Source organism: Ipomoea nil, unplaced genomic scaffold (genome assembly GCF_001879475.1).
Source record: "Ipomoea nil cultivar Tokyo-kokei standard unplaced genomic scaffold, Asagao_1.1 scaffold0444, whole genome shotgun sequence".
Taxonomy (NCBI): Eukaryota; Viridiplantae; Streptophyta; class Magnoliopsida; order Solanales; family Convolvulaceae; genus Ipomoea; species Ipomoea nil.
Genome location: NW_017616872.1, coordinates 731,160 through 756,591, shown reverse-complemented (window position 1 = coordinate 756,591; position 25,432 = coordinate 731,160). Strand labels below are relative to the sequence as shown.

Genomic DNA, 25,432 nt, shown 5'->3' with positions numbered 1-25,432 from the left:
TGATAAGATGAATGGATTAGATGGACTCTTAATTCTGACACACGGATTGTTAATTACTTAAATGAAGGGCAATAATGTGAATGCACCCACAATGTAAATAAGGAACGAATTCTATTTTGTATACTAATTCTATAATTAAGGAAGTTGAATACTGACAGGATTTGAATAATGAATTCTATTTTGTATATTAATGCTATAATTAAGGAATTGAAGTTGAATACAGAAAGGAGTTGAATTTTACCCATCGTTGGTAGTTAGTTTGTTGAGTTATGCACACAGTTTATCAACATTGTGCACACGTTTTTTATTACTAAGCCTATAAGCTAATACTAAAGTACTCAATATTGTGAAATTTATTTAGGTTTTACCATGGTTGAAATGTATTTAGTTGTGCACGCATACTATTTAACGCCAATGTACACCCACGTATTTAAAAAGTTAGCGCATACGATAATATTGAACTAGTCTGTTTTTAATTTTATCCATGGTTGGCATTTATTTAGTTGAGCTATGCACACTGTTTGACGCCAATGTGCACACCCGTTTGTAATTACTAAGCCTATAAGCTAATAGTGAACTACTCACGCTAGTGAAATTTATTTAGTTTTTACCGATGAATGAAATTTATTTAGTTGTGTGCGCACATTATTAAAGCCAATGAGCACTCATGTATTTAAAAACTAAGCGTATAGGACAATATTGAGCTAGTCGCTTTTGTGAAATTTATCTAATTTTTATCCATGCACCCAGTTAACACAATTGTGCACACATGTGTTTATAAACTAAGCCTACAAGTTAATCGTCCAATAGTCACTTATGTAAAATTGATTTAGTTAATGTCCATGGTTGAAATTTATTTAGCTAACCACGCACACATTTTAACACCAATGTGCACGCATGTATATATTTACTAACCCTACAGGCTAATAGTGACATAGGCACTTCTTTGAATTTTATAGTGTTGTGCGTGCACACAGATTTCCGCATCTGAGCACACACGTATCCATTTACAAAAAGTACAAGCTAATACTCAACTAGCCACGTCCGTGAGATTTATTGAGTTATTATCCACAAATGAAATTAACTAAGTTGTGTCGGCTAGTGCACATGGTAGTATATATGTGTGTATTCGGTCATACCAGTTTAAGCAACTAGCTTTTACTTCAACTTTCCACGTAACAGTTTAAGCAACTAGCTTTTACTTCAACTTTCCACGTACAAATGTCTAATTTTGACTACTCCATATCAATATGAAAAACAATTAGCTAGTTTAATATCATGCTCTCAGATATAAATAAGACAAAACACCATGGATTTGTGCATTGATGTGGTCTGTAACATTATGATAAATGAACATTTACTGATTCTGTTGTTAACAAGGCAAAGGGTTGGAGTGTAGTTATTGTGCGATGTGCTACGTTTACGTCGTCCTAGAATTCATAACGAGGCTAGTCTAACCTTAGGAATTTCGGTTTAGGAAGAAGTAGTGAAGACCACCTTGTGATTTAACTAGGCCTAGGATGAATGTGTTCATCTACTGTAGAAATCGTATGCACCCACACTCAACGCATTCGTACCAGATCACAATACAAAATACGTAAGCACACAGTTTCAATCGTATGTGCACACGGGATCTGAACAGTATAAACCACGATAGAGGATAACGAGAATATAAATATTAAATGCCAGTACTATCCCACGACATGTAATAAAAAACCAGTCAGGAAAAAATATGAGGAATAACTAGTCTATACAACTGCAAGTAAGATAATGCAAAAAGACCCTAGCGGCAACCACAAGTTTACATCGTAGGAAAAGGAGCAGAGATACACTGGTACGCCCGACATAAGTTCTGTGATTTGTGCTCATTGAACTTGGACACCGCCAGTTCCTTCGTATACTGTAGCCTAAGCTTGTGCAGTATACTAGAGTCCCCCTTCACAAGGCTGCAATCCCACTTTGAATACTAAAAAAAAACACCACAAACAAATCAATACTGCGCTAAACACAATTAAATACCTGTGCACAGTACAAACAACATGTTTGCAAGGAAATAGGACTACACAAAGCTTCGTAGAGTGCACACATTCGCACAAATAAATGCAAAGATCTAACTAAGACAAAAATTCACAACATATGACCAAAGAACTTGTAAATTAAAACATACAATCAAAACTTAATTAGAACTCGGAAACAAGAACATGAAAACAAATCTGGATAGACTATAGAGTGCACACATTTGCACAAACAAATTCACAAATATAAATGAGACAAAAACTCACGACATCAGACCAAAGAACTTGGAAAACATACAATCAATACTAAATAAGAACTCGGAAACTATAACAGTACTAAACACATATTTTAATGGGAAAACAAATCTAAATAGAACCTGTTTCAAGCTAGCAATCATAGTAACCTAAATCATCATCGTAAATGAAATAGCCATACCTGGCAATTAAATTTATATGCTTAGCTTCAACAGTCAAAGTGGTCAACCTAAGTTTATAAGTAATTATAGAACTAGACTAGAAATAGGCAATGAAGAAAAATCAATTTAAGCAAATGCAGTTGATAAGCAAATGTTTCTATCACAACTAACAATCTAAATGAAGAAAAATCAAGAAATTAAAAAACATACTGGATTTTGATTCTTCTTCATCTTCATATATAATGATTCATTGATATGTTCTTTTCTACCATTATCTTCCTATTCTTTATTTTATTTTCTTTCTACTTAAACGAACACATTTTCATAACAGCAAACAATTTTATACATTAACACCACTAAACATATTATAACTTTACAGGAATGGATGTATAGCACTACATTATCTTTTTCACTAGAGCAACTAATTTATCTTAAAATGAAAATAAATTTTATTAAAGCAAATGGAACTTTAAAGACAAAAAAAAAAAAAAAAAAAAAAAAAAAACCAGAGACACCAGACACTGGAAACAAAAAAAAAAAAAGACCATAGACACCATTCTCACACCTAATACATGCATAATAATCAACCACAGAAAGCAATTAAACAGGCAAATACATACAAAAAAAAAATCCCAAAATCAGAAACCCTAGCCCCAATATCGCCCATAAATCAAGCGAAACCCACCGTCACCACAAAAAAAAAACACACACCATGCGTAGAATGAAGGAATCCCCCGACAAAACAAGACAAACACGACGAACAAACAGAAAACCAAAAAAGTAAAATAAAAATATGGCGACAATACGCACCTCGGCTGGCACCTCGGACCGGTGGTCCCTGCCTCTTCGATGCGCCGCGGTCCCCACCTTCCACCATTGCAACGTGGAAGTGAAACGCAAGAGATGAAACCGAGATGGACGCGAAGCCTGGAGACGTGAATCACGCTCGGACCGAGAACTAGAAGCGGAGAGACAGAATAGAGAGCTGTTGCGCGTGGAAGAGGAATAGCTAGACTTATTTGACTAGGTCTCAAAGATAACCAAAATACCACAAATAACCCCCTACCAAAAAAAAAAAAAAACACTTAACGTAAAAACCCCCGCACGCGCGAAATAATCAGCCACAATCTGGACCATCCAATCCCACCATCCAACGGCCCCAAATTGTCCACAGGTTTGTATTTTAACAAGTGTTTTTACCTGAATGTAATTCTATATATATATATATATATATATATATCTTCTATACTAATAAGAGCCCAAGAGAGTTAGGCCTATAATAGGTAGAAAAAATGGTGGTCACAGATTTTAATCAAATGAATGGCTTAGATTGATTAAAATTTAAAAGATTGATCAGATTTGAATTTTACACTAAAATTTCCTAAAATACCCACACACCGTTACTAATTCCGTTAAAATTTTAAGAATTGCCGTTAGTTCACCGTTAACTTACTCATTGATTTCAATAAAAAAAGGTCTTAGGTTCGAACCTCATCCCAATCAAATTTGGCATAATTAGTACTCTATTTTACTCTTATTAAATTATATAAATAATAATTTAGTAGTTACAAAAAAATAATACATATGCATTTCTTTAATTTAGAATTATGTGTCCACAATGTCTTTATTCAAAAAAAAAAAAATTATTCATTATCAATAAATTAAATAAGATAAATAATTTTATTAGTTATATTGTCTTTATTTTTTTTCAATATAAAAATTCTTTATATTCAAATTTATTAATTGATTATATTCGCTACATTATCCTTACAATGTCTTTATTCAGTGAAAAACAAATTATTAATTATCAATAAATTAATTAAAAGAAATATTTTCATTAGTTATATTGTCTTTATTTTTCTCAAATGTAAAAATTTTACATTCAAATTCATCAATTGATTATATTCACTACATTATCTATTATTTTTTTGTGCACTATTTTTCTAATTAAATATCAAAGTTATAACATAAAATAATACTATGTATTTATTTACCAAGTATTTTATTAATACCATGAAAAAATTTAAAAAATATAATTAATAAAGCCAACCATATTAACTACTTTGAGAGATTTTGTGACAAAGAGAGTATTCAAATCACAAAACAAATTGAAGTGAGAACTACCTCGCAATGTCCTTGTTTGACAATCAGCAGTTAGCGGTTAGCGTTAGCGGATTATACTAGCAGATTTGACCAGCGAATTTATTTAATTATTAACATTGGGTAGAAAAAATGACCGCCAAATTATTAAATCAAATAAATGGTTCATATTGTTCAGGTTTTAATTTTTTTCTTTTAAGATTTTCTAATTTATCCTTAATTATATGATTATCCATTTAACTTTTCCGTTAATTCACCGTTAGTCTAATTCTAATATTAAAGTCTAATATAGAATTATAAGTACACCATTAATCTAATTCTAATATTAAAGTCTTAATAGAACTTAACCACAAATCCTAATGTCAAAATCTCCTCAAACAATATTAGTATATATTTAATATTTTATCCCTAATTTTTATTTGTTCTCCCTTATGTCCTTATTTGGTTTCAACCATACCTATACAATTATTTTATTGACAATTATAATCAATATTGACTATATTATCTTGCATTTGTAAACTTAGAATTACCTATTTAACCCGCACGGGCTTAGCTCAATGGTTTAGTGGGTAGTATTTGGGAGAAGAGTCCAAGATTTGAACCTCGGCGGCGGCAATGCGGGAATTATGTCCAAAGTTGGCAGATTCCTTGAGTATAAGCATTTGGCCCTGTCTGCTGAACCATTGAGTCACCGTGATTTACAACTTCCCACAATGCTCTGTCGGGTCGGAGTCTGGGGGGCCCTTGGGGTTAGGGACTCAACCTTTGGGAGAAGAATTACCTATTTAAATACGCAAATTCAACCTTCAATTATCTATGCATGAACAATTTCAATATTATCTTGCCTTAATATATTTTAAAGTACTTATTTAAAAAAAAAACATTGGGCATTATCTCAATCGCGCAATGCGCGTAAAAAACTATTTTATATATATATATATATATATATATATATATATATATATATATATATATATATATATATATATATATTTCTATGCTCATTGTTTTACATAATCTGAATATTAGTGCAGAATAATTTAATAGAAAAAAAAAGAGGGAGAACCGGAGAAGAAAGACATGGTCAAACTAATTCAAACAAATAAAATGTGAGGGGGCCCATAGATTAGGCACGCACGTCTTGTTTAGTTGTTTACGATGTTTCCTAAGATTCCGCCTTTGAAAGCGGTGGCGTGGATGCTATCATTCTAAACCAACTACCATACCAAATCAGGTAGTCAAAAAAAAAAAAAAAAACAAAAACAAAACATCACACATTCACACCCAAACATAAAACCATTTAAAGTACTTATCTGTTACAAATTAATCACATGACATCATTTACGTTCAGGGACGGAGCCAGGAATTTTGTTGAGGGGGGCGAAATAGAGATTGATTCACACATTTTTTTTCAGTAAATGCGAAACATTAAAATAAAAGAGATATTTAAAAATAAATAAATAAATTACCTAAGAAATATAGGTGTAAATATTATTGGATATGGGCGAAAAATAAAACAAGTCGAAACTTTATAAAAATATTCATAACAAAATATGAAACATAATTAATTTGATAAAATAATTTGAATATATATATATATATATATATATGTGTGTGTGTGTGTGTGTGTGTGTGTGTGTGTGTGTGTGTGTGTGTGTGTGTATCAAATATTAAAAAAACTATTAAAACGTGATTGTGTTAGAGTCATACGGAAGGAATCAAAAAAACTATATGATTCAAACGCCTAACCTTTATTATAACCAAATGCATGCTCTACCAACTATTTTAACTCATTTCTTATGAACAATTAACAGTTTTTATATACTAATACTCAAAAATGTACTATATACATATATATACATACAAAAATTATATATGGGATAGGGGTAGGGGTAGGGGTGGGGGTGGGGTGGGGTGGGGGGGGGGCAGCTGACCCCCTGCCCCCCTTTGGCTCCGTCTATGTTTACGTTTAAGATACTTTTGATTTTAATATTTTTTATTTTGAAAATAATATTTTTGTTAAAATGTTTTTGTATCAATTGATATTGATATAACTAAAATATCTTCTACGATTCTTATATTTGAAAAAAGACAAGAATGTAAAAAGCATAATAATAAAAAAATATACTCATATTACATAAGTTTCTGTTTATTCAGTAATAAAAAAAAAGACTCATATTACATAATTTTTTGTTTTGTTAAGTTTCTGTTTATTCAGTAATAAAAAAAAAAAGACTCATATTACATAATTTTTTGTTTTGTTTTTATTATATCTAATTGGAGGGTGAGACCCCAAAAAGGTACACGTAGTATATCAGCTTGCAGTATGGAGTTGGCGCCAAGCTGGAATTGCAGCTAAATCATCTCCTATAAGCCTATACACATTCTCTAATACATATAAGCCCCTGGGAATGCTCATTGACAATGCAGCAAGGGCGTCCGCCGGACGGTTCTGTTGACGTGCAATTAGGGAGAGATGCCATGCATTCCTCAAATCTGCCTAGCTCCTGCTTACATGCAATAAGGATATTATGTGCCGAACTATTGGAGAAAGTGCCATTGACAATGCTTGTGACTATTTTGGACTTTAATTTCTCTAAAATGCCCGCAAACGATTCGTTCTTAAGCCTTCCATGAATGGAAGGGACACCAAGATACTTTCCCTTGTCTGTTACTCTGGGAATGCCGGTAGAACTTGAGATAGCCAACTACAAGTCCAATGGTGTGTTCTTTGAAAAAAAGATGGAAGATTTTTGGAAGTTGATCCTCTGTCCAGAGCTGCACAAAGCTGGTTTGGTGGGGACCTATTAATTTCTTCGAGCTTTCCCGGAACCTTGTAGCCATCTTCTTAGTCAAGATTTTGTAAGTCACATTACACAACCCGATTGGTTGGAGCTGTTTAACCGAATCCGGGTTTAGCACATTGGGAATGAGACTTATTAAGCTATCGTTACAGTCCCCAGGGAGTACACCATTACCGAAGAACCTGGGGCAAATTATTGGTCCACACAATGTTACGTGGACCATAATGAAATGTATATTTTTAATATATTAAATGTACATTATACAATATGATGTATACTCAGTATAAACATAATGTATATCCTCTGAATACAATGTACATTATTTTTGTACTGAATGTACATTATTTTACAGTATATAAAATATGGTCCACACAATAATGATTGAGAATCTGGTAGCAAAATCTATTATATTTTGTCATACTGTGTTCCAAGATGTTTGAAAGAAGCCTGCATTATAGTCGTTAGGTCCCGGTGTAACACCCCGTGTTACGTCCTTTAAACTCGAATTAATTATTTAATTAAATTCGCTAAAGAATAATTTAAAAAGGATTTAAGTTAGTCAGAGTCCCTTAATTAATTGGTGTAGTCCACCGTGGACCCGTGTCTATATTAAAGTCTTAAGCTTGTTAGAAATAAAGAAGGATGACCTATTATTAATCAGATTCGTATTAGGAATCCTAAACCTCTTACCCATTCAGATTCGTATTAGGGATCCTAACCTATATAAAGGGGAGTTAGAAGGCATTAGAACCCTCTCACTCATATCTCCATCTCCCCACACGAAATCCTCTCCCAAGAGCCTAGCCAAAGAATTCCCCATCGCCAAGCTTAGGGAGGATCGATTGGAAGGAGACCTTGAGGAAAGATCCTAGGAAGTTGTGAGAAGTTTAATTAAGCTAAAAGGTAACCCATGTCTTACAAAACCTATTTTCCTTGCTATCTTTTATTGATTGGCTCCTTTGAATGATTGTACGCGTGAATTTGTGGTTATGCCTTGATAGAGCTTGTCTTTAGGATTTATGGTATGGATTCTTGTTATTCTTGATGTTCTTGATGGTCTTGTGTGATTGTTTGCATGTTCTCGCATTTAATTGTGTTTAGAGCTTGTCCTTAGGATTTATATGGTGAATCTTGTTGTCGTGATGATCTTGGCGCTCTTGGGTGGATTTATGCATGTTCGGGTGTTATTCAAGGTTTAGGACTTGTCTTTAGGGCTTTGTATGTTGGTTTCTTGATGTTCTTGAGGTTCTTGATGCTCTTGAACCATCATGTGTTTATCCTTGAGTCTTGGCATGTTTAGAGTTTGCGTTTAGAGTTCGATTGTGTTGTTTCTTGGCTTGTTCTATATGTTCAAGTCCCTATTATTGTTGGTATGTGTTTGGGCGTGTTTAGGACTTGATTTTGGGTAAATTGGATGAATTCCCGGGTTGGAGAAATTGGCCAAGAAGCATGTTCCAGCGGGTAGTCGGTGGGGGGGACGAACCCCCCACCTGACCATCCGCCGGAAGGGGGTGGCATTCCAGCGGGAGGACGGGTGGGTGGACGGCCACCTGCCGGTCCACCCGCTGGAACAGTGGGTTGCCGCCGGCGGGAGGACGGGTGGGTGGACGGGTACCCGCCGGTCCACCCGCTGGAACGGCGTGGTACCGCCGACGGGTGGTGGTCTACCCGCCGTACCACCCGCTGGTACGGGCCGGCGCGGGGTTGTTCGGTCTCCGTTGGGTCGAACCCCGTGCCCTGAGGTGTCTTCATTGATATTTTTGGGTCTAGTATGATGTCTTGTGTACCGTAATATGAATTGTGAGTCGTGTCTTTGCAAGTGGTCCATACTTGTATCGTGTGGTGCCAGAGTATGGTCTATAGTGGTCTTTATGTGTCTTGTGGTCGCCTTGAGGGCGCTTGTTGTTGAGAGTCAAAGTGCATAATGTGCCCTTCCCCGATTACCCCCTTGTGGAGTCATTGTCGAGTCTTGCTTGTGTGTTGTTGTCCATGGTGAAAAGAGAAGATATGAGATTGGTGGTAAAAACTATGATTGGTGGTTGATGCACTGCGCGTGCTTGTGTGTGACGGTACTACGGTACCGGTGTGTGATTTAAGGGCATCGCAGATGCTATGAGTTTGGCGGTTATGTAGGAGGTCTTGTAGGCGGGGAGCATGCGATGCCCCGGAGGGATAAGGATGTGGTGTGTAGGGTGGTCTGGAGGTATATGTTGGAACTGTTATAAGGTTGGGGAGGCGTAAAGGTTGGAACTTGGTATAAGGTTGGAACATGGACGTGTTTGTGTTATTTGTTATCGTCGAGTCTTATTGTTGTCTTGTTTTGTGGTCTTAGTGGCATGCTGTGTCTTTATGTGCCTTTCCGTGTCGAGTCTGTTGATATGCCTTGAGTCTGATTCCTGGTTTTGAGCTAGAGTCGTTTAGGACTATATTATGTATTCCCAAGTTTCAAAATCATTTCTTATATCTATATCTATTGTACTCAACACGTGGGAGTGGGTTACTTAGCAATATTCGCTAGCAGTTGTGATACCGCATGTTTTTCAGGTACTGATTAGTTGGCCGAGAACACGCTAGAAGGAGCTGCGGTTCCTAGCTTAGTTATTATTAGCTTAATTAGACGGCATGTGAGCCATGCTTGTATTCGGATGATGATTATGGTTTATGCTTTGTTTAGTTAGTTTTAGCCTGTGCATCTAGGTTCTCAAGCTTAGATGTGACATAGCACCCCAACACTTATGTTTAGCTTCCGCTCTGTTTGGGTATTAATGATAGCTTTACCTTTATTTCCTAAGCTTTAATGGTTTTAAATTATGTCGAAAATTGGGGGTGTTACACCCGGTGCCTTGCTTGGCTCCATGTCGAATAATGCCATCTTGATTTCCTCTTCTGTGAAAGGCTTGTTTATCACATTCCATTCCTCTTCACTTAGCTCCGGGAAGCATCCATGTAGTGGTTCTTGGTAGTCTGCTACTGGTTCGTCTGAAAAAAGCCCAATAAAATAGTTACGAATATGATATCTAACCTGGGATTCAGCAGATATCAAGTTCCCTTCATCATCTTTTAAAGAGTTTATTTTTGCAGAGAGGTTCTTCATCGTAGCAGCTGCATGGTAGAAGCGAGTGTTGCGATCACCAGATGTAATCCATTCTTCCTTCGAGCGTTGGAACCAAATTAGTTCCTCCTGATATAGAGTCTCTTCCAGTTCTAGATGTAATTTTCTCTCCAATTTGAGTAGATTCCCACTTGCATTTTCAAATAATTTGCATTGAACACCACTGATCCTAACTAGAAGACGTTTTTTTCCTATGAAACACATTGCCAAATATGTTTCTATTCCAAGCTGTTAAGGCTTCAGCTATACTGGCTTTGTTGGTTTCAAGATCCCTGTTAAGATTCCATGATTGGTGGACAAAAGAATGAAAGTTAGAATGAGTAGCCCATGCCAAATTATATCTAAACCACTTTTTCTTAGTAGGAAAGGGAGCTGGCTCTGCATTAATTAGTAGAGGGAAGTGATAGGATTGCACCATAGAGAGGTGTTTAACTAGAGAGTCAGGAAATCTTAATGTCCAATCTACATTTCCAAGAGCTCGGTCTACTCTAGCTCCTTTGAAGGATTCCGTATGCAGGCATCTCATCCATGTGTACTTTGGTCCTGAGAAGCATAGGTTTACCAACCCTTCACGGAATATCCAATCGATGAAATCTTCACATCTTGCTGAAGAGAAGGTCTCTGGGTTGCTCACATCGCATTGGTTAGTAACAGAGTTGAAGTCTCCAACAACAGTCAGCTATGGGCTTTGGCGGATAAACTTGTGTCCGGAGAGGTCTGCAAACAAATTTATACGAAGGCAAAGGTCTAGACTTCCATAAACTATTAAAAGATACCAAGGTTCTGTAACTTTGTCATCTACCTGCAATGTCACATACTGGGGGTGAGTGTTTATTATGTCAATGAATAAAGAATATTTCCAGAGGATCCAGATTCCCCCTGAAAATCCTACCGCTTCTACTCTAACCCATTCACTAGTTGAAGGAGGAGCAAATTTTATCCGCTTGGTTACCCGACACCTTGGGTTCAAGCAAAGCAACAATATCCGGGTTGTGCTCCCGGATGAATTATTTAATGGTGTGGCCAAAAGCGTTTGAAGCCGCCCATTGGCAATTCCAAATCATAAGAATAATTTAAACAAAAAGAAAAAGGCAAAATGCGCTCAGTAGCTCAAGGGAAACGGATGCTTAGGAGCACAAGTGGCTAAGTGCCACACGACTATCAACTTCGTCCATGGCTTCATCTAGGGGTTCAGCCGGATCGCAGAAGGCTCTTGCAATGTCAGGAGGATCATTCCTGTAAGTTTCCTCGAGCACAATCATGGGCGGAGTCTCTGGCTGCTCATTAATATGATATACAACTGTACTAGAGATGTTTCTACCTTGATTAGATCCACGAACCACCGTGTGCTCGACCTCAGCTGTCGCACTTCTTGGCGCTCCGCCTCTTACATTCCTGCCCCTATGTGCATCACACAAGGCTGGTTGGGGTTGTCTTGGTGGTTCAGTTTGGCGACCAACCCTCTAGACACCATCGTTGTGAGCCTGGTTTATGGGTTTTTGAACTTGCTGGTGGTTGGTTCTTATTCTAGGTAGATTCACATTTGTAGTTTGCATGTCCCTCGTGTTGCCTTGATTTTCCTAGGCTGGTTCATCTTCATTCCCATCTAGGCTGGTTAAAGCGGCAAAACGAGACTGGTTTCCCAGCCCTTAAGTCCTTGCATTGGCTCTTGCGGGTGAACCTCTGCGGTTGTCGCCTGTAGGTGGTGGTGGGCCGGTATCTGGCCTATTATCGACCCTTATTTGACTTCTTCTATCCCTTCTTGTTACCAGCATCCAGGAGCCATACCTGTCCGCATAGTCTTGATTCGTTGGTTTAGGTTGCATCTTCCTCATGTGGCCAGCTTCCTTGGGTATTTGGCCTTCACGCATCTGGTCAGCGCCTGCCTCCTCTGTAGTATGTTTGTCCTCAGTATTCTCTTTTCCACATTGCTCCATTCTATGACTATAAAGACCACAACCAAAACATACCAGGTGGATTCCTTCATATTCTATGGGTTGACCTTCTGATACAGAGTATATTTCGCTAATAGCGGCTTGGTGATATCTATTGTGACAATCCAAAATTTAATTTTATAAATTCGATTTTAAGAAATTCCAAAATAGCCATTTTTCACTCTATAAAATTTTTGCGATAAAATCGGTGTTTGAATAAATTATTTTGAGAGAGTTTTACATAGATTCAACATTGGGAATATTCTATTTCAAAAATCCTAAATTTTCAGGTACATCGCATACCAAGATTTTGATCCAGAAGTCAATATGAGTGAAACCGGGAGAAATTTGAGAAACCTAAATTGAGTGGTTATCTAGAAAGTATTTTTGGGAAAATCTATTTTGACCCCCAAACTATTTAAAATCACTTTCCTAGACTTTTGTCCATGATGCAAGGTGGACCACAAGCCTTCAAGCTTTTGTCTGATCTTTATAGAAGCAACCAAAATTCCCACTTTGCCCTCAACCAATCATTGACATTTATCCTAGGGTTTTGGACCCTATAAAATATCTCTTTAGCTACATTGTTTTCTCCTGATCTCTTCTTTGCCTTCCCCAAATTCTTGTAAGCCAAGTAGAAGAAGAACAACACAGTAAGCATTTTCATCCATTCCTTCATCTTCCTTTAAGGTTTCATCTCCCTTTACTTAAATCTCTGAAGTTCTATTTCTACGCTTGGTTTGTATGGTTGTATGAGGAGTCTAGGAAGTGTCATCTGAGAAAGGAAAGGGAACCACACAAAGAAGAGGAAGAAGAAGCTGAGGTATAACCCCATGGACTCCCAAAACTATATTAGACTCTGTGAAATCTTGTTTTGTGTTTGAAATGAGTAGAAATGCTAGAATAATGTTGTGTTTGAGCTAGTAAATGATTTATTGATGATCTATGATGTGTTGTTGATGGTTTGGGAGTGTTTATTTGCTTGAAAATGTCTTACAGGTGAAGAAGAAGCTCACTGGTGCACAACACAGTGTGCACCAGATGAGGCACGGATCTAGCCAACGGCCCTTGGGAGGAGCCATTGGCTAGGGCCGTGGAGGAGCGGCCCTAGGGAATGGCTCTAGGCAAGAGTCGTGGCCCTAGGCCGCCGCTTGGCGGCTCCAGGCGGTGGTGCTCCTCAAGTCCCGCTAGGCAAGGTCTGTGCAGTGGCCGGGCCCTTGTGGCTCAGCTACGTGTCATTTCGGACCGGGAACTCGTGAGCCCTTGAGGCTCGGACACTCGGGATCGTCATGACGCACGAATAGAATTTGATTTCATTGAATTTGGAGTAGAAATGAGCATTTTGTGATAGAAATTGTGAAGAAGAATGCTACAGAAATTGCCTGAGTAGTTACAGTGTTTGGAAATTGCTAAGTGTTTGGTCTTGGTTATTTATTTGAGAAGCATGACAATTATATGATTGTTAGATAATGAAATATGATCCATATTTGTTAAGTTTTGCTAGAAAAGCATGCCTAGATGTCTATTATGACTTGTTGAGATTATTGCTAAGAATATTAAGTTTATAGAGCAGGATTACATTAAATGAGTTTATGTTGAGCATTTTGAGTTCAAGTGCATGTTGAATACTTGCTAAGTGTTTGCCAAAGAAGATTTGCTAAGTTATGATTTATAAGCATGATTAAGTAATTGTTGAGAGTTCATGGTGAAAGAAGTTTTGAAGCATATTTTACAGTAAAGTGCATATTTGAGCATACCATGTTTTAAAGCGCATAAGTGGCCAATGTGAGCCTAAGTATTATTTTCAAAAACTCATATCTATTTTGGAAAATCATTATCTAGTTCCATTGAGAAGTTACATGATGATTTGATTTCCAATTTGTGAAAAAGAGAAGTTGTTGAGAAGCATTGTGCATAAGTTTGCATAAATAAAGTTATTGCATGAGAAAGAAGTTGCATGAGATATATATGCTACCTATGTATTGTGAGGAAAAATAGTATTTTAGAGGACCGTTAGGACTATGTCCTTTCGGAAGAAAAGAGCAAGATCGGTTAGAACTGGCAACAGTGAAAGAAAGAAAGTAAAGCAAGAAACGAACATTGCAATCCGATATCATGTAACGCGGCGTATTCCTGAGTTACGAGGTTGGAGACTTCCCGCCGGGCTTGGAATCCTGGTTAGGGGGTGTGGACACTAAAAGTACGATACCTGATTCCATAGAGAAAGCAAGCAAGAAAGAAAGATAAAGAACCAAGAGAATGGTTCTATGGGCGAGTTGAGTATTAAGCTGGCTAGATTGCCGAGCATGTAAAGGTCCATTCATGAGTGTGAAGGTCCTACCTCCCCACGAGTTAGAGGTTCCGTAGATACGGATGTGGCGGATGCACGAGATTGCACCATACGCTAGGGCTTCGCTGCGGCGGAGTACCTGCCTCGCACAAGAAAAGCAATCGAGTCAAGAGACTCAGGAGAAAGCAATCGAGTCAAGAGACTCAAGAGAAAGCAATCGAGTCAAGAGACTCAAGAGAAAGCAATCGAGTCAAGAGACTCAAGAGAAAGTAATCGAGTCAAGAGACTCAAGAGAAAGAAAGCGAGTCATTGTGACTCTAAGAAACCTCCACAGAAAAAGTATATCTTTTTACAAAAAGAGTGTATATGTATATTTATCTATACTTATACTAAAAACATCATGTTCATTTTTATTGCATGATCAAGTATGATTGCACGAGATTGCATAATGAGTATGATTGCACTATATTGCATAATGAGTATGATTGCACTAGATTGCATAATGAGTATGATTGCACTAGATTGCTTAATGAGTATGATTGCACTAGATTGCATAATGAGTATATGATTGATTGTATATTGAATATATGATTGGACGAGATTGCGTAATGAGTATATGATTGCACTAGATTGCATGTCGAGTATATGATTGAACTAGATTGCATAATGAGTATATGATTGATTGTATATTGAGTATATGATTGCACGAGATTGCATATTGAGTATTTGATAGTATGAGATTGATATGAGATTATATGATAGCACAAGATTGCTTATTGAGTTATGTGTTAGCATGAGATTGCTACTGAGATATTAGATGGACTTGAGATTGTTGATAAGTTAAGTATGTGATAGTATGAGCTTTATGATGAGCTAGATAATTGTGGAAGCATGCCTATTTGGTGATTAGGTTGCAAGTATTTAGAAACCTTGTTGAGCATGATAAACCGTTGTTGAGTGATTGAGAATGTTTGATCTTAGTATGTGAAGCAAATGTTTTCCAAAATTATATACTGTAGTACTTTACAGGGTTGAGTGGCGTTATACTTAGCTCCGTGCTAACGGGTTTTTTTCCTACTTGTTGTTTGTTAACCCCTTTCAGGTGGGCCCAGTTCGTGAGAGAGAGTACGAGTTAGACTAAACTAGCATTAGTTAGCTTTTGTAGTCTAAACTCTTGATGTTGATCTACTTTTGAGATTTGTAGTTGACTACCCCATGTTTTGATGGTGTTGGACATCGGGGTTTTATCCCCTAGTTGTTAAATATTAGTAAAAGTTTGATGTTTTAGTTTTCTACCTTTGCCTGTGCAATTACCGTGAAGGGCAATTGTGGCGCTAACACCTCCTTTGAGTTGTTTAGTAAAGTTTATTCCGCTGCCTTAGCTTACCTTTCAAGGTTAAGTTTGTTGATTAAGTTTAAGAAAAGTGGGGTGTTACATCTATCTTGATACAAACCCGTGCAAATTTGCCTTTGGAGATCAAACTAGTAGTGTTGTCCACCTTGATGGGGCGTTCGACTTGCCTTCCTATTTTCATGATAAAATCCTCATCAAAATACTCAATGGGAAGCGACGGGAATCTTACCCAAACAAGCAGCTTTTCAGTTTTGTTGTTCGTGGGATCGAAGTTAGGTTCCCATTCTTGCACAATTAGGTAATGGTCGAGGATTATCCACGGCCCTTCGTACTTGGCAAAATCATAGTCCCTCATTGATCCAAACTTAGCAATGTAATATTCTTGGTCGAGGGTGATGAGCTCAAATGGCGCCTCCGGTTTCCACATTTTCTGGAGTCTTTGATGAAGGTAAGTGTAGCCAACTTTCCTCCCAAGAACTCTGATTATGAGTGTTCTCCACCATGGACGTCTAAATCACTCTTTATCCTCCTTCGTAACTGGGATAAGAAGACAGGTTAGGTCGACCCCATCGTCTTCCATTCATCATCATCTGAGATCGCTTCCTTATTTGTAGGGTCGCTGGTGAATAGCCGTATCCATGCTTAGTTTGGCATGTCTGCTAGAGTCCTCCACTGGGCAGATTTTGGAGATTTTAGATCTGTGTCGAATTGGGTTTCTTGAACCTTTTCTTCCAGAACAGTCGGAGCTGATATTTCTAGAGATTCCATGCCTCTTTTCGACTTCTTGGCGCTTCTTTCTGCCATTTCTTGATCCTTCTGCGACCGATAGGTCACCGCTGGTGAGGGGTGTTCAGAGAGAGATTCCGTGACTATTTCCATCCATACATAATGAAGTCACACATCCAATCTTTATTTACATAAGTTTCTGTTTATCCAGGGGAGGATGTATATGGATTGGCTTTTCTAAAAATACTAATTTTACAAGTACATTGCGCGAATGGGCTAATGCCCAATGTTTATATTTAAATAAGTATTTCAGAGTATATCAATGCAAGAGTATATAAGAGAAGTTCATACATAGGTAATTGAATGTCGAATTTGTTTATTTAAATAGGTAATTCAAAGTATATGAATGCAAGATAATATAGGAGATTCAAAGTATACTACTTTTAGTTTGAATTTTTCTAAGTCTTCTTAATTTTCTTTTGGGTAGCATTTTCATTGTCTTCATCTTACTATTTATCCTCTTCTTTTTTTTTTTTGTTGGTAGCGTGTAATTTGCAATTGGGTTACTAGTGGTAGCATAGATGGTAGCGCCATGCAATTAGATTATAGTGTAGTAATCAAGATGTGGATTTGCCTTGTTGTGTATATGAATGTGATCTTAGTTGTAATATGAACTCTTGATCTTGCAAGCGAATGTTGATATTTTGCCGTGGTAGTTTTCCCCCCTACATGTTTCATGTGGAAGTATTGAATAAAATATTAACATTTATTATATTTGTAGAAGGTTCATGAGTAGTACCTCTTGTTCTATTTTCATAACTTGTTTACTTGATAGTAACAACAATAACTCTACATGTAGTCCGAATGCTGATGCCGCAATGTGTCCAGTCTCATCAACAATTTTCACATCTATTTTGCACTTGTTCATTTTCAAGTTTATATTTTTGGAATTAGTATGAATGAGTGTAGTACTTGATTTTGTGTGTGTGTGTGTGTGTGTGTGTGTGTGTGTGTGTGTTTCTTTGTATTTATTTATTTATTTTATTAAATTGATACTAACCTTGGAGTTAAAATTGTTTGTCACTTTGTGCGTAAACCTTTATTAAACCGTGCACATCCTATATACCAAGTGTTTTTGTTGTTAATGTTGATGCTGATTTTACCTCTAATCTAAGTAGGTTGAGTTTAGAAGATGAAATGAATTGTAAATTTATATTAGTTCTAATATATTTACTGAATGCACAATACGTATTTTACATACAGGATCAATGAATACAGCAACAATGGTTATTTTGAAATATAGTCCACAGATATTACAGGTAGTTTCCCATTTCAATTTATTGGGTTATTTGAATACTCCCTTTGTCAACAAATCCTCCCCAAGTAGTTAATATGATTGGCTTCAAACTATTTTTTTTCAATGGTATTAATAAAATACTTGATAAATAAATATATAAAATTATTTTGTATTATAAATTTGATAGAGTTAATACCTCCAATGGTCTTCCGAGTATTAAGGTATTACCAGGTGTGGTCCACCGACTTTAAAACGATCACTAGACGTCCTACTAGTTTTAAAAAAGTTACCACCGTGGTCCTCTGTTAGGTTTGCTGTCAAAGGAGCGTTAAGGTCTGAGGGAAAAGGTGTTCTCTTCACCTATATTTCTTCCTTAAAGCCTTCGTTCACAGCAATGGTAGGTCGCAACATTTTTCCCCCAAATCAAAAAGCCGCCTCCTCCTCTTCCGTCCTTCTCGCCGCCAGCATTCTCTTTCTTCTTGCCGTCGACATTCTCTTTCTTCTCGCCGCCTTTCTCCTTCTTAGGAGGCATGGCCTCCACATTCTTCTTCAGATGCTTCTTCAAATCCTCCACCTCCCCTTCACGTCCACTTTCCCCGTCACCGTCACTAGATCCTTTTCAGTATGCACTTCCATCTCCATGTAGCCTTTAGTTCTGCTCAATGTCTTTTGAATCTTCTGGATACATCCTTCAAAGTGTAGGTTCATCTTCAGCACCACCGTAGTGAGTGACAAATGGATTTTTACCTCCACTTGTAGTATAGTGGGATGGAAGGTGTGATGGGAAGTGTAAACGGAGATGTGGAATCCTCGAGTGTTGATCTCAAGGATGGAAAATCGGAGTAAGAAAAGTGCAAGACAATCATATGCAATGCATCAACAAGAGTAAACTAGGTGCAAAAGAAGAGTAGGGGAACATATGTGCAAGCATAGAAGGCAAAGAAGTAAAGGAAACAAGCAAATCTATGATACAGGGAATTGGATGGAAAGGACTTGTGCTCAAGCATTCATTGGTTTAAAGTAGACAAGAGATGGTGCAAGACAAGACTAACCTAAGGGAGAACTATGGCACCAACACTAAGTCACGTAGGACTTAGTCTCTCACATCCTAAGTCGAGTGAGGCATTCTATCAAACACTTGGTGGGCGGTCTACCTTCTCCTCCCAGGCCTAGCCCTCTCGGATCGTAGGACGGGGATTGCAAGGGAAAGACTAAGGAAAGTGAAATCCCTTGCCACTTCCCCGCTCTCACACTCCTCTCTCATTGGGATCCTACAATGAAGAGAGAATCTATCTGCACACCTCTACAACATAGGCATTCAAGGTCAAGCAATACATCATTTCTCATCATTTAATCTATACAAAGCATGAATACATAATCACAAATCAATTCCAATCCAATTCCTAGAAGACTAGCCACTCATCAATTATAGATTGAAAACACAATGTAATTGAATCAAGATAACAAAAGAGAATATGGAATTGAAAGCTAAGAGATGAAATGTTACCAATTCTTCAATCCAAATGTGAGATCAATTCTTGAGCAAATGCAGATCTATGATTGTCTAGTTGAATCTAACCCTAAGCTATAGAGAGAGAATGTAAAACTAAGTTAAGAAATCTCTAAATGAAAGATAAAAATTATAGATGATGAAGTAGTCCCACAACAAGCCACTTAAATGGGCTGAAATCTGCAATTTCCGCGCTGACCCAATCCACGAATTTTCCCACGCGCGTGGGCCGGGTCGTGGGTCGGAATCTGCCCTTGTTGTTTTCATCAGAGTTGTAGCCCTTGAAGTTTCCGTTCCAATGCCACTTGAATAACATCATTTGAACACTCCTAGCTCAAGATATGCTCAATTTACCAAACTGTCGCCGAAATGCCCTTCTTTAAGCTCAAAACCTACAAAACACTAAAGTGCACAAGTTTATGGGCATTGCAACTCATTAGTACATTTTGTAGCATTTGCATCATAAATCATTCATAATTGACTCTAAATAAGCACAATACAACCCTTAAATGATCCCTAAATAGTGGTGTCTTTGGCACTTATCAGTGAGAGACGACTCTTTCTCTTTATCCTTCTTCTTTTCTTAATCTTTTATGTTTTTCTTCCACTTTTAACCTCTGTCTCCACTTTTTGCTTGTGGAGAGACCAAAACTATATTTATTTATTTATTTATTTATTTTTTGTTGCGTTTTGGCCTCCACTTTCTCCCGGAGCTTCGCTGGATCCACTTTCTCGATCATCGTAACCTTATTCGAGTTGCCGTCGATATTCACAATCTGAACGCCAATGTAACTCCGAATAGTTTTGAAGATTTTGGAAACACAACCTTCGCAATGCAAATCGGCCTTGAGAACCACAGTGATGTTGTCGTCGCCGCCTCCGTTCTCCTGTTCTCCACCGTCCCTGCTCTTGTTCTTCTTCGCACCCATCCTGAAATTCTGAAATCGCCTTTCCCGGATAGAATTTGGAATTTAGAAACAAAGTCCATGAAGAAAATTTATTTAGGAAATAGAGGTGAAAAGACAACTTTGTCCTCAGACTTAACGCCCCTTTGACAGCAAACACTAAACGTAGGAAACTAAAATTTAGCCACTGTTCTTAAAAGAACAGTGGTGTAATCTTAAAAAAAATTTGCGGTGAAAATTTTATAAATAATTAATCAATAATCCGCCACCGTTGTTCGCTGCAACAGATGCGGTCTGAAAAAAATGCTTTTACTTTCTACCACCGTTTCTTGCTGAAACGGTGGCGAAAGATAAATATTAAAAACATAATTTTTTTCACTTTTTGTCCTATGACTTTAGTGTCTCCGTCAACTTAGGTGCACAACTTTCATTCCTGACATAAGTAGTGCTTGACTTTGATTTCGTTTCCATTTTTAGTCCTTCTGGCCATTTGAGCGGAGAGTTTCAATCGGAATTAATGAATTGCCTTGTATATTAGATTTTAGAAGAGTAAATACGTCTTTCACCATCAATTAAACAATAAACAAAAGAAAAAAGAAAAATTAAAGTCATCAGCTCATCTTCTTCTCACCGTGTCTGCATCTTCTCATTGTAAGCAACAAAACCTCTACAAAACCTAACTCAAATCAAGTCAAAAATCCTTCTCAATTAGCAATGTCTAAACGAAATCAAGGAAGAAACAAGTATAATATTGAAGTAGGTAACTGTGAATGGCACATTCTTCGGCATCGAATTCTACAGGTATGTACAACGAGTATGGGGAATGGCTTCCTGTTATCATCAACTGAAGTTACGAATGTCTTGGACAAATGAAAATCCTGGCCGTAGCTTTTGGCAATGCCTAATGAGTGGAGTAAGATTTTTGTATTGTTGTGTATTTGAAATATTTATTTTATTTTATTTTTACTATTATAGTGTTCAACACCCTGTGAATCCTGTCATTACAGAAATATAAATTTTAATTTTTTTATTAATGTTCAAGACCATGTGATTACATGCAATGGTTCGACCCTCTAATGTGCAAGAGATCAAAGAAAGTAATTCTAGGTTTGCTAAGGAAGACAAATAAACATGAAGAAGAAATTAAAAGGTTGCAAAAACAACTCAGTGTTAGTGGAAGAGTGGCTCGAAATCAAGCAGTATGAAAGCAAAAATTAGTTGTTGTGTTTGTAGCTATTGTTGTGATCATATTTTGTGTTTATCTAAAATCTTCTTTAGCAGTGTTTTTATGTATCTCAAGAAATTAGCACTTTACTAATGTAATTTGTAGTTCACTTTGCATTGCAGTTTAGAATGTAGTGTTTATGTTAATTTTGATTGCAGTGTAGTATTTTAACAATGTAATGATCTGTTGTGAATGATCACTTGGACTACAAATATGAATGAAATGGTTTGATGGTTCAATGATTTAATTTGTTGGGTTCAATGGTTATATTTGTTTGGTTTAATTAGTATGTGCTTTGAAAGTGATGGTTTCTTTCTTAGAAAATGGCTTGCTGCATAGCTGCAATATAAGCATATTTTATTTGATATGTATTAAAAATCCTTATCGAATTAGCCACCCAATTGCAAACATTCAAGAATTCAAAATTTCATTTCGTGAACAACTCTTAACAAAAAAAAAAAAATGAAAATAAAAGTATAGGATTAGATAAATATATGCTAAGCAAAAACTCTCTTGTTAAACAAGTCATGCTAGTTTAACATATATGCCTCTGTTATAATTGAGGGAGTGCAATGTGCACACCCAATATGCCTCCTGAACTGCAAGATTAGGACAAAAACATAGACAATCACAAAGTTAGTCTTATAATATGACATAGTAATTTAAATAATCCTGAACTCAAGCCAAAATTAGGACAACTCCATCTTTGCTTATTTTTGAACAGGTTAACTTATCAGCTAATTTTTTCCTTAACTTCCTTGGTCTACTTGGCCTGGAAGTGTATAGAGGTGGAAGAGGTGATTTTCTATCAGATATTGGCCATTGCTCAGGCCCTGCCATCAGATGTATGGATTCTCCATATATTTGCATATAAGAATTCATGGAATAACACTTATCAACAAATTCATGAACTGACCCTTTGATTAGTCAAATAGAATTTTGTAGAGTGTTCAGCGTGATGCTGTTCACTAGGGCCTAAGTATAAAAGACCCTGCCCATTTATGTGATTGGAAATGGGATTTTGTGGAGTGTTCAACATAATTCTGTTCACTAGGGCTTAAGTATAAAGGACCCTACACATTTATGTGATTGGAAATGGGATTTTGTGGAGTGTTCATTTGTGGAGTGTTCAGTTGTGGTACTGTTCACTAGGGCCTAAGTATAAAGGACCATGCCCATTTATGTGATTTGTATTCTTCCATAAGATTTTATATCATGTTGGAAAGAAATAAAATGTTTAAATGTACATCTTGGCATGATGAATGACTCTTGAAGAAGTGAGCAAATGTTTGTAAGTAAGCCTTGTGGCTAAATTTTATTGTGATGATGTTCTTCCATAGGTATTTTATTAGTTTTGAAAAAAAAATAATTAAAGAAATTCCAAATGATACAATATTGGATATGAACTTGAGTTTTTGAAGAAATGAGCTATGTATTGTAAGTAAGTTTTGAAAGAAAAAAAAAATGGTGATTTGGTTATTGGTTTGAACGAAAATGAATTTATCCTTTGTAATAAAATAAAATGAATCACCGGACAGTCGGAATCATTATCTTCCTATTCTCCTGCCTCATCATTTGAGACAATCTCCGGAAGGACACCGACTATCGGATCGTGGTCTCTCTTCTTTGAGAAATGGTCTCTTCGACTTGGTGGCATTCTCTGGGCGCATCAGTAGTTTGTTCGTTTGCCTCCATCTCCATAGGATCTCCATCTCTTTGTAACAAAGCTCTTTTCGTTTTCTTTTTACTGCGCTTGAGAATATCATCCTCCTCCGTGGAGACTCCGGCGAGTTGTTGGTTTTCCAAGGAACTGGAGAGTGTTTCCATCTTTAGCATTTTTTTTTTTCAAATACTTTTATATATTATACACTTAACAGAACGTTTGGTTGGAGAGAATTTAAATTCAATTCCCACTTAATTCCGACCGAATTCCAATGACCACTAAATTCCCTCATTTTCATGGAATTAAAATCCCATTCCCCATTAGGATTTTAATTCCATAGGTTTTAGGAAGAAAAAAGATAATGATGAGACAAAATTATCCTCTCCTTTTTTAACCTAAAATTGAAGCCTAACAACAACAATATAATGATAATTTTGGACTTTATACTACTTATTCCCTTTCAATTCCCATGTATACCAAATATTGGAATTGAAATTTCCAGTAATTTTATTCTTGTAAACCAAACACTGTAATTTAAATTTCCACTTTATTCCAAGTAATTCATCTCCCATGGAATTGTAATTCATTTCCCACATAATTCCCTCCCTCTAACCAAACGCCCCGTTAATGTGTAATAATATGAGAACAAAATAAATTATCAATATTATTCCTCCGTGTTATTACTATGATAATTTTATGGTTATATATATATATATATATATATATATATATATATATATATATATATATATATATATATATATAAATTGAAGGTATAAAAATATAATTGCACAATATTAGTATAGTTACCTAATAATTATTATGATAATTAACGATTAATTAATTGAGTAGATATTAGTATAATTTACTAATACTCTGTAATTATTATGTTAAATAAGTTAATAATTATATACCAGGACTATGTGGTCTAATGGTACCTAGGTTGGACTTCCAATTAGAAAGTTGTAAGTTCAAGTCTCAGTGGAGGTATTATTGGTTCTTTGTGGGATACTATGGCTAAACATGGATTGTTGGATTTATTTTTATAATAATTACAATTAAATTATTTCTCCTATTTTTCCCATATTTATTAGTAATAATATAATTACATAAATCATATTACATAACTAATTAATGTGCACTTTCAAATATTAGAATTGTTTATAATTTAATCTTTAATTTTATTATCTAAATATAAAATAAAAAATTTTATCTATACATCGCACCAACCCATTTGATAATAGCAGAAAACATAATCGATCCAACCCATTTTATCAATTGCACTATATAATTTCTGTTGTTATAATTTATATAATTGTATATTGATCCAAATATTCTTAAAATATTATAACAAATTCATTCCGTGCAATGCACATGTGAAAATACTAGTAATTTGTAATGATAATTTATAAATTGTGCTTTTTTTTTTTTATGTTTATAAATTCTTTCTAGTTTTTTATTTTAAAAATTATTTTATTTTATTTTTACAAATTTGTTTCCCAACTTTATTATGAAAGTAATAAAATGCAAATATTGTTTCCACTTTACAATTTAGAAACTATTTTAATTTGAACACGAATCATATCGGTTTCCCCTATTGCCATTATGAATTTCGAGGTTTCAATTTCTGGACTTTACAGTGGGAATGTTGGATGAATCATAATGGAGGTAGACCCACAACAAATCAAAACCAAACTAAGGAAGGTTCTTTTCAAAGGACACACACCAACCATATATCCTCTCCTTTTTCTTGAAAGTTGCCTTAAATTATTAGTTAGACTTATAGACTTCATGAAATGTTACTTCAGTTGTCCCAGCAAATGCAATTTTTTTTTAAAATACTCAATATTCTTTACAAGGTAGTATCATCATTCATTTGGAAAAATAATCGGAATGCCATCACACATATCAGAGTAATGTTTTTCTACCTTTGGTACAATACATAGATATTTTGTACACATACCGTGTTTAGATATGTATATAAATATGTTGATTGATATCTTTAATTTGGATGTTTGATAATCACTACTCTACAATTAATAAAAGAATAATTTTGCCCCCGTGGATATAGACACATTGAT

At 36.1% G+C, this 25,432-nt stretch overlaps 1 pseudogene; it reads right to left on the bottom strand.

Moving 5' to 3' along the window:
* Positions 1–18,421: 18,421 nt before the first annotated feature.
* Positions 18,422–20,530, bottom strand: LOC109172892 (annotated as a pseudogene).
* Between the last annotated feature and the right edge of the window lie 4,902 nt (positions 20,531–25,432).